Consider the following 8,226-nt stretch of genomic DNA (forward strand, 5'->3'; position numbering starts at 1 on the left):
CAGGGATACAGGCCACTTATCAGATAACTCCCAGAAAAATAACTTGTTCAGTGTGACAGGATTTCTCTGAGGCTGCCAGATATATTCCATGAGCACATGTAGCCTGACTTTTAAAAATGCAGTTTCTTAAAACATCATTAGCAGCTGATAACTATGTAAAATGTCATTGCATTATGAAAAATACAGCCATACATTTATTGGAATCAATCATTTGTACACAAATCTGTGTTTGGAACACAAAGAATCAAGTTTCATTTACTGCATTAATTTAATACCTTTATTTGATACATCAAGCTCTATGGAAAGAATACAAAGTGAAACTACTTCTGGCAAGTCAGTCTAAAAGAATAAACTCTATCTAGTGTGTGCTTTATTCTAATTGAGCTGTTAACATTCCTGCCCTGAAGCCTCAAGTGGGAATTTTAATATCATAATGAAAATTTGTGGGAAAAGACTCCTTGACACTGAAGTTGTTTATGTGTTTCCAGAATGTGAATGGTTCAGGTATAGATTCAACGCCTCCGCAGTTATGAATTATGAAATATTTGCAGGTTACTGTAACTGGAACAGATTGCATCTTTTATTGTAGATTCTTCTACAGGTTGCCAAGCACGCTCATGTTTAACTGTACTAGATTTAAAGGAATAAACATAGCATGTCGTAATTGCACATAGGAAGCTTGCATGTTTCCTTAAAAAGTCCCACCTTTCATAAGTACCCAACACCAACATCAGAATTTTCTTGAAACAGATCATTTTTTGCTTTCCATTTAGACACTAGAGTGGTATTTCAACACCAAAAAGACTCTGCTGGGAGCAGATAAGTCTGTTGGCTGTTGAACAATCAAAACTCCTTCTCATTTCTCTTTCTAAATAGACCCTTGTGTGTACACTAACCTGGTTAATTTACATTGGAAAGAAATTTATAAATGTATTTTCCTTTCAGTTACCGTAATTTGAAAGACCCAGAAACTGAAATATTTCGTGTTTTTGTTCAGAACTTGTTGGAAAATCAATTAACAGCATTAATTCAGGAGTGGTTTATTGAACTCAGATTATTTTGAAACATTTCCAGTTCAATGGCCATTTTGCTAACACCAAGAGAGGGTTAAGTGGCTTCTCCTTCCCTATAAAACACAGTCAAGCCACAGCTTCCATGCTTTCCCTTGGAAGAGGGATTCATCTGGTAGACTGTAATCCCTGATTTGTTGAAGTCTCAGACCTTTAGCTAGGCTAAACTCTTAGAATTACAGTTAGGATTCCAATGGCCCCAAACCTCAGTTTTCTGGAACAGAGTCTGCGTTTAATCAATCTTTCATGATTTTTCGTGGTTTTGTTGTCTTCAGGGATGGTCTTCCTTGAAGAGAGGTGCAACTGTTCAGTGAAATACTTACTCAGTTTTGGCCAATTGCACCAGGGTTAGTTTTAATGAAACTTCAAGACCTGGTTCCCTGTCCATCAGGTTTTGTGAATAAGGAGAAAAAAAAAAAAAAAGAAAAAAACCAGAAATGAACACTGCAGAATTTCTGATCCACGTGATACTTTGGAAGTATGTGATTTTGGTCTCATTGGACTAAATCTGTTCTTGCAATAAAATATAACTTCTCAGAAACTGGACTGTCTGCCTTTTCTCAACACAAATTTCCTTTACTCTCATCTTCAAAAATCATGTTGATTTGGAATGGGAAAGTTGTCATAGCCAGTTTACAAACTCATTGCTAGGGGAAATAAAGATTATTTTTTCCACAGACATGAAAGAAATGCCCATACTTTTAAGTGATTCTGATTGTGTGTAGATCCAGTGGCTCAAAGACTTGAGTACATAGGATAAGTTATTGCATATTCATGTGTGTCTACTTATTTGAACTCATCCTACTTCAGACATGAGGCAGTGTAAATCAACTAATTTATGATGTCACAACTGGTTGTGGCCTAATAATATCTATTATTGTTTAGAAAACAGTTTGACTTAGGTGACAGACAGTAATGAGTTATGATAATTCAATCTTGTATCCTATGTACTGATGCTATTATTTTGAATATTGAATAAACACATATATGTATTTCTATTTTTGTCTTTCTCCTGCTGTCTTTCTCATGTAGTTGAATAAATCTAATTTTTTCGTTACCCTGTGTCACACATCTGAAAATATGCAGTGTTCCAGAGGCAATGGTTTAATTCCTACTGGATCTAATCTCTGTACATCCAGAGGTCTTGCTCAAAACAAGGCATAATGTGTATTGTCTCCTTAATGGAGGTAAATTATACCTCAGAAGGATGGTCGTTCTATTTTTGTTAACATTTCTTTCCCCCTTCCCCAGATTTTCTACAGCTTTTGGCCATATAAATTAAAGTTTGCTGTCAGACACATCTTCTAAACTAAACACTACCTTATTTGCTTATCACATTTGGAAATCAGTCATTTTTCCACACCTTTCTTTCCTACTCTACAGAAATGAACTAATCACTTAAAAATACACATTTTTATGAAGTGAGATAAAATACACTCTTGACACTCCCTCCAAGCTATTGGGGTTATCTTTATATCAAATGTAGCAAAGCTTTTGGTTTGAATCCAAGAACTGTCAATTATTGGCAACTCTGAAAGACACAGAAAGAATCACTCGGCCTTTTGCTTGTGATTTTATCTTCTTTCATCCTGTTGAGTTCTCCACTGTAACAATTAGTTGCTTTTCCCTCTCTGACCAACACACCCTCTCTTCAGCTTAACTGCTCTAAATATAACTTTTTTTTCCTCCTAGTACTTTAAAGAATTCCATCCTCCTCAAGCCTTACTATAGCTTTCTTTTTTCATGACTACATCAGTCAGAACTCGTCATCACTTAACATTTCCTGTACTACTGACAAAATCTGAAATTTGTCCTCATTAGCTCTCGTGCCAGGCTTCACTTCCTGGTCATGAATTTTTCAATCAGTATACATAAACCTGTGCCCCTGCATGTGCAACTGGAATCCCTAGTCAGAGAAAATAAAATTATCATAGCCCTAAATTGATTCTTTTAAAATTCTTGTTGTTAAATAATGCAACTCTTCAATAGCTGGACAGATTTGGATTGGAGGCTTCAGGAATGTTTGTTCAATCACTTCTGTGCTATTTGCAAGTTCCTAATCACATCTGAAAATGAAAGCATAAACACTTGTGCTCGGATTTCTGCAGCAGACATCAAAAGCTGAGTTTGTAAGTGTCAGTAGACAGAAATAAGGACTTCCATGGTGGGATACACTTGACCTATTTTCGACATCTATTTTAAGATGTGATGAAATGTACCTCTGCTAAGTAACTCTATAGAGAGAGTCTCAGGTGACCAACCACAGATTTTGATGTCTAGATTTTATCAGTTATATCAAATACTTACTTCCACTCTGCATGAATAATTTGAATCCTTAAAGCATACAAGGCAACACAAAATAAACTATGATTTTAGGCCTTATCCAGAAGACATCAAAGCATTAGAAGTTACCAACAACACACAGTCATTGATAATACTAATAAATGTAACTGGTGGCATCGGTCCAGTGTAAGATCCATAGCCTAAAGCTCATAATCATAGAATCATAGAATCATAGAATCAGACGGGTTAGAAGGGACCTGTGAGATCCTCAAGTCCAACCCTTGATCCAGCACTGCCGTGGTTACCAGACCATGGCACTAAGTGCCACATCCAGTCTCATCTTAAAAATCTCCAGGGACGGAGAATCCACCACTTCCCTGGACAGCCCATTCCAAAGCCTGATTACACTCTCTGTAAAGAATTTCTTCCTAATATCTAACCTAAACCTCCCCTGGCAGAGCTTAAGACCGTGCCCTCTTGTCTTCCTGGTAGCTGCCTGGGAGAAGAGACCAACCCCCACCTGGCTACAGCCTCCTGTCAGGGAGTTGTAGAGAGTGATGAGGTCTCCCCTGAGCCTCCTCTTCTCCAGGCTGACCAATCTATCTCCCTCAGCCTCTCCTCATAGGACTTGGGCTCGACTCCCTTCACCAGCCTCGTTTCTCTTCTCTGGACTTGCTCCAGCACCTCAATATCCTTCCTGAACTGAGGGGCCCAGAACTGGACACAGTCTCAAGGTGTGACCTCACCAGTGCTGAGTAGAGGGGAAGAATCACTTCCCTGGACCTGCTGGCCATGCTGTTCCTGATACAGGCCAGGATGCCATTGGCCTTCTTGGCCACCAGGGCACATAGTTGGCTCATGTTCGGCTTCCTGTCAATCCAACTCCCAGGTCCCTTTCTGCCTGGCTGCTCTCCAGCCACTCTGTCCCCAGCCTGTAGCGCTGCAGGGGGTTGTTGTGGCCAAAGTGCAGGACCCAGCACTTGACCTTGTTGAACCTCATCCCGTTGGAATCGGTCCAACTCCCCAGCCTGTCCAAGTCCCTCTGTAGAGCCCTCCTGCCCTCCAGCTGATCGACACTCCCCCCCAGTTTAGTGTCATCTGCAAATTTGCTGATGGTGGACTCAATCCCCTCATCTAAATCATAAATAAGGATATTAAACAGAACTGGGCCCAACACTGATCCCTGGGGGACACCAGTAGTGACTGACTGCCAACTGGATGCAGTACCATTTTCCACCATCCTCTGAGCCCAGCCCTCAAGCCAGTTCCTAACCCAGCACAGAGTGCCCCTGTTCAAGCCGATCAGCCAAATATTAGAAATTTGATAGTTTTTCGACCAGAGCAGTATTTACTGGATTTGTTCAGAAGATTCATTGTTTTAAATCCCTGAATAACAAATAATAAATGCAGAATCTTCTTTTATTACATCAAAGAAAAAAACATTTCTTCCCTAAAAGTCCGTTTTCATCTGACATACAGAAGATTATTTTCAGAACTCTAATGACTAGTTTAATAGCAAAAAATTAATGATTTGGATGAAAAATTTCCTTCTTCTACTCCCAAACAATAATTTAGTTATTTGTGCACAAGAAAAATTATGAGGTCTGAGATGAATATTTATATGGACATAAGGCCTTTACAAATATCTTCTTGGCAGCTAGGATTTACTCAAACCATCTATTTGAAGTAATCCATCATACTAGACACTGGCCAAATTCAAATTACATAATGATTATGGTTCATTGTAATTTTTCTAGGTCTGATAATGGCAATATAAAACTGAAGGACTGTAACAGATTAACTATTTTTTTTTATTTTCTTATTTCTGATCAAATGTGCTTTTCTAGTTACAATTCACACCAAAGCTTGTGTTTTAATTCATCCAGCCTCAGACATAGGAACTCTAAAACAATTTGTTAAACTAAAAAATAATAATGATAAAATTAAAAGTGCCTGTACACCTCAATTTAGTATAAATCTAAAAGTGTTTCATGAGGTGGAATGAATGTCATGGCTCATTAACTTGGGCTGATAACACTTGCAGAACTTGAAAGCTTTCTCTGAACCAAAAACCAAGTGCCTCAATTTGTTAGACTTCCAGGATAATCATGATCTTTCCAAGCAGATTTATATTCAATTTGATATTAGATAGCCCATTTCCACTAGCAAGGTCTTTAATGTTTCCACTGGGACATGCTCTTAGAATTTAAGGCCCTTGCCTGCCAGTGCTTGTGTGTGATTAAAGCATGGTCAATGTTTGGAGTGCTGGACTGGTTTAAATGGTTTTTTTACCCAACCTATTCAAAACAATGACATGCACACATTTATTCTTTACAGTGATAAACCCCAAAGATTTATTCTCACAAGCTAAATGAGGGTTAAACTGGGTTAAGTGCATCTGTATTAGACATTTCCTCCTTTTGTCAATGAAGATTTCTAGTTGGCAGTATTTTCATGAGCTTAATTTAATCATATAAGCACTTCCAGTCACGTTGAAAATGTCAAATCCCGGTATTGAGTATGATGATTGACAGTACAATTGTGCAGTATCAGGCACAGAAGGTGGAGTTGGGGCTTGGTGATTTTTATGGCTGGTCAGAATTATCATCCCAAAAGAATACTTTTATAGGAAAGCTTATGATCCTGTCTCGATATTACAACATTTACAATGAACTCTATCGTCTCCAATATCTTCCAGTGTTTTTTTCTGGAAAGGTCAGTATATAAACATTATGCTGTTTAAAGATATAAGATATTTGGATAAAGTTATGCATTTGACTAATAATGCATTCTTCCTCCACCTTCTCACACTAAATTGATGAAAAAATTTTTTATTTTTCACAGGTTTAAGAGTTAAATAGATCTAAATTAGTAATGTGCTTTTTTGTTATCAATATTATTTAATTATGTCAGGTCTTTAGTTGTACTGCAGTTGCTAGTACTTAAATTTCAAGGGATGCATTTATTCAATATATGAATTTTAATTGAATATTATTTTCATGAAATGGTAATTTTACCCTCAAAAAGAGGAAATCCATTGGATCCAAGAAATAATTCGAGAAGCCAGGTGATTTTATCTTAATTTCAGAATATGGCTACAAGCATTCAAATGTTAACTTCTGATTCAAATAGTTCTAGTCTCTACTGGGGCAAAGACAACAGAACTGAGCTTCACTCTGAAATAGCTTTCTTGGTCCATACCAAGTACTGAAGCCAACCAGGTAATTAATCCCAGAGAATTTTCCTCTTCTACAGAATTTCTGTTTATCATCCTTCTCTGTATGTGAAGGCTTTCTGGCCAGGCAATGCAGTAGGCAAGCCAATGTCTATAAGAACATTACTTATGTCAGGAAGGATGTCAGGGAAATACTTGAAAGCACTTGCACGTCTCATAAATACAGGATCATATTTATTTCCTTAAACTTATTACTATATTTATCCCAAAGCATTTTTCACTTGCCTGTGCTGCTTGACAGTATTTTATCACCTACTAAAAATTTTTAAAACTTTGTCATTATTTGGTGATGGACTTGTACAGGGTCTGCCTAGGATGGCATGACCTCTCTTCACTCCAGGTGCTATGATGTTGTGCTTTGCATTTGTGGCTTAAAAAGTGTCAAAACACCAATGTTTTTGGTTATTACTGAGCAGATCTTTCACAGCATCAAGCCCTTCTCTCTAATTACACCCACCAGGGCCAGCATACTGCTGGTGGGTAAGAGGTTGGGAGGGGACATAACTGGGACAGCTGACCCAAACTGGCCAATGGGATGTTCCAGAGCATATGACATTGTGCTCAATAATAAAAGCTGAGTGGAAGGGGAGGATGCATTTGTGTTTATGGTATTTGTCTTCCCAAGCAACTGCTGTGCATACTGAGGACTTGCTTTACAAGCTGGACATCTGCCTCCTGATTAGAAACAGTGAATAAATACCTTTTTGGTTTGTTTCTACACACAGTTTTTGCTTTTCTCATTAAACTGTCTTCATCTCAACCCACAAACTATCCTGTCTCATTTTCTTTGCCGTCCTGTTTAGGAGGGGGATTGAAAGAGTTTCTGAGTGGGGGTTCTAGCAGACAGGTAAGGTCAATCCACCACACTGTCAACTACATGGAGCAATTAACACCTGATTAGGTGGAGGATTCATTTAACAAATATTTTTGCTGAGTCCAGAACAGTCATAGGCAGGGTTGCGACTGCCTGGTTTAACTTGCTGAGATTGTTTTTCAAGACAAAGTAAAGAATAAATTATCTGTGGTAAGGTTCTCCCCTTTTTCTTTAAGCTCTTGTTTTACAATTTTTGTAAACATTTCTATTTAATTCAAGAAGATCCTTTCCACTTTGGCAGTACATATTACTTCTTTGTTGAACGCCTGCAAAACCAAAACTTTCACTTCCCAAGAAAACATCCATGTGTGTTTAGAACACCTAACAGTTTCAACAAGGATTGTAACCACTCATATGCCAATAAGTCATTTGCTGGCAAATACAGATGCTGTTCAGAATTCAGAATCTGTGCCAATGAAAAAACATGACAATATCATAGTGGTTCTTCTTAGTGTCAAAATAAGAGTAGTAAAGGTAATGAGAGAATATAAAGGGGTTATTCCTTTCCTCACCTATCCTCCCAAATTCTCAACTTAATATTACAAAGATGAGGGAGGAGAAGTTAGAAAACGAAAAGAGAAGGGAGAAATAAAGAAGATACTAGCAAGGCAAAAGTCTGAAATGATTCACCAAAGTCCTCGAGGAAGATGCAAGCCTCAGGAGACCAATTAATTTAAATTTAAATTTAAAACCAAATATGTAAATATATATACATAAGAAAAATCAGTCTTAAGATCGGAGTTCTCAAACTAGAGGCAAAGAAG

The 8,226-nt window shown here is 37.8% G+C and overlaps 1 long non-coding RNA gene across 1 annotated transcript; it reads right to left on the reverse strand.

The window, feature by feature from the left end:
• Positions 1 to 1,054: 1,054 nt before the first annotated feature.
• LOC113965547 lies at positions 1,055 to 1,849 on the reverse strand. The gene is made up of 3 exons (XR_003533566.1): positions 1,770 to 1,849; positions 1,394 to 1,450; positions 1,055 to 1,296 (listed from the first exon to the last, which is right to left on the reverse strand). It is a non-coding gene; the product is annotated as an uncharacterized LOC113965547 (long non-coding RNA).
• Positions 1,850 to 8,226: the final 6,377 nt, after the last annotated feature.

The sequence above is a fragment of the Neopelma chrysocephalum genome, unplaced genomic scaffold (assembly GCF_003984885.1).
Source record: "Neopelma chrysocephalum unplaced genomic scaffold, ASM398488v2 Primary Assembly neopelma1_45, whole genome shotgun sequence".
NCBI classification, from domain to species: domain Eukaryota; kingdom Metazoa; phylum Chordata; class Aves; order Passeriformes; family Pipridae; genus Neopelma; species Neopelma chrysocephalum.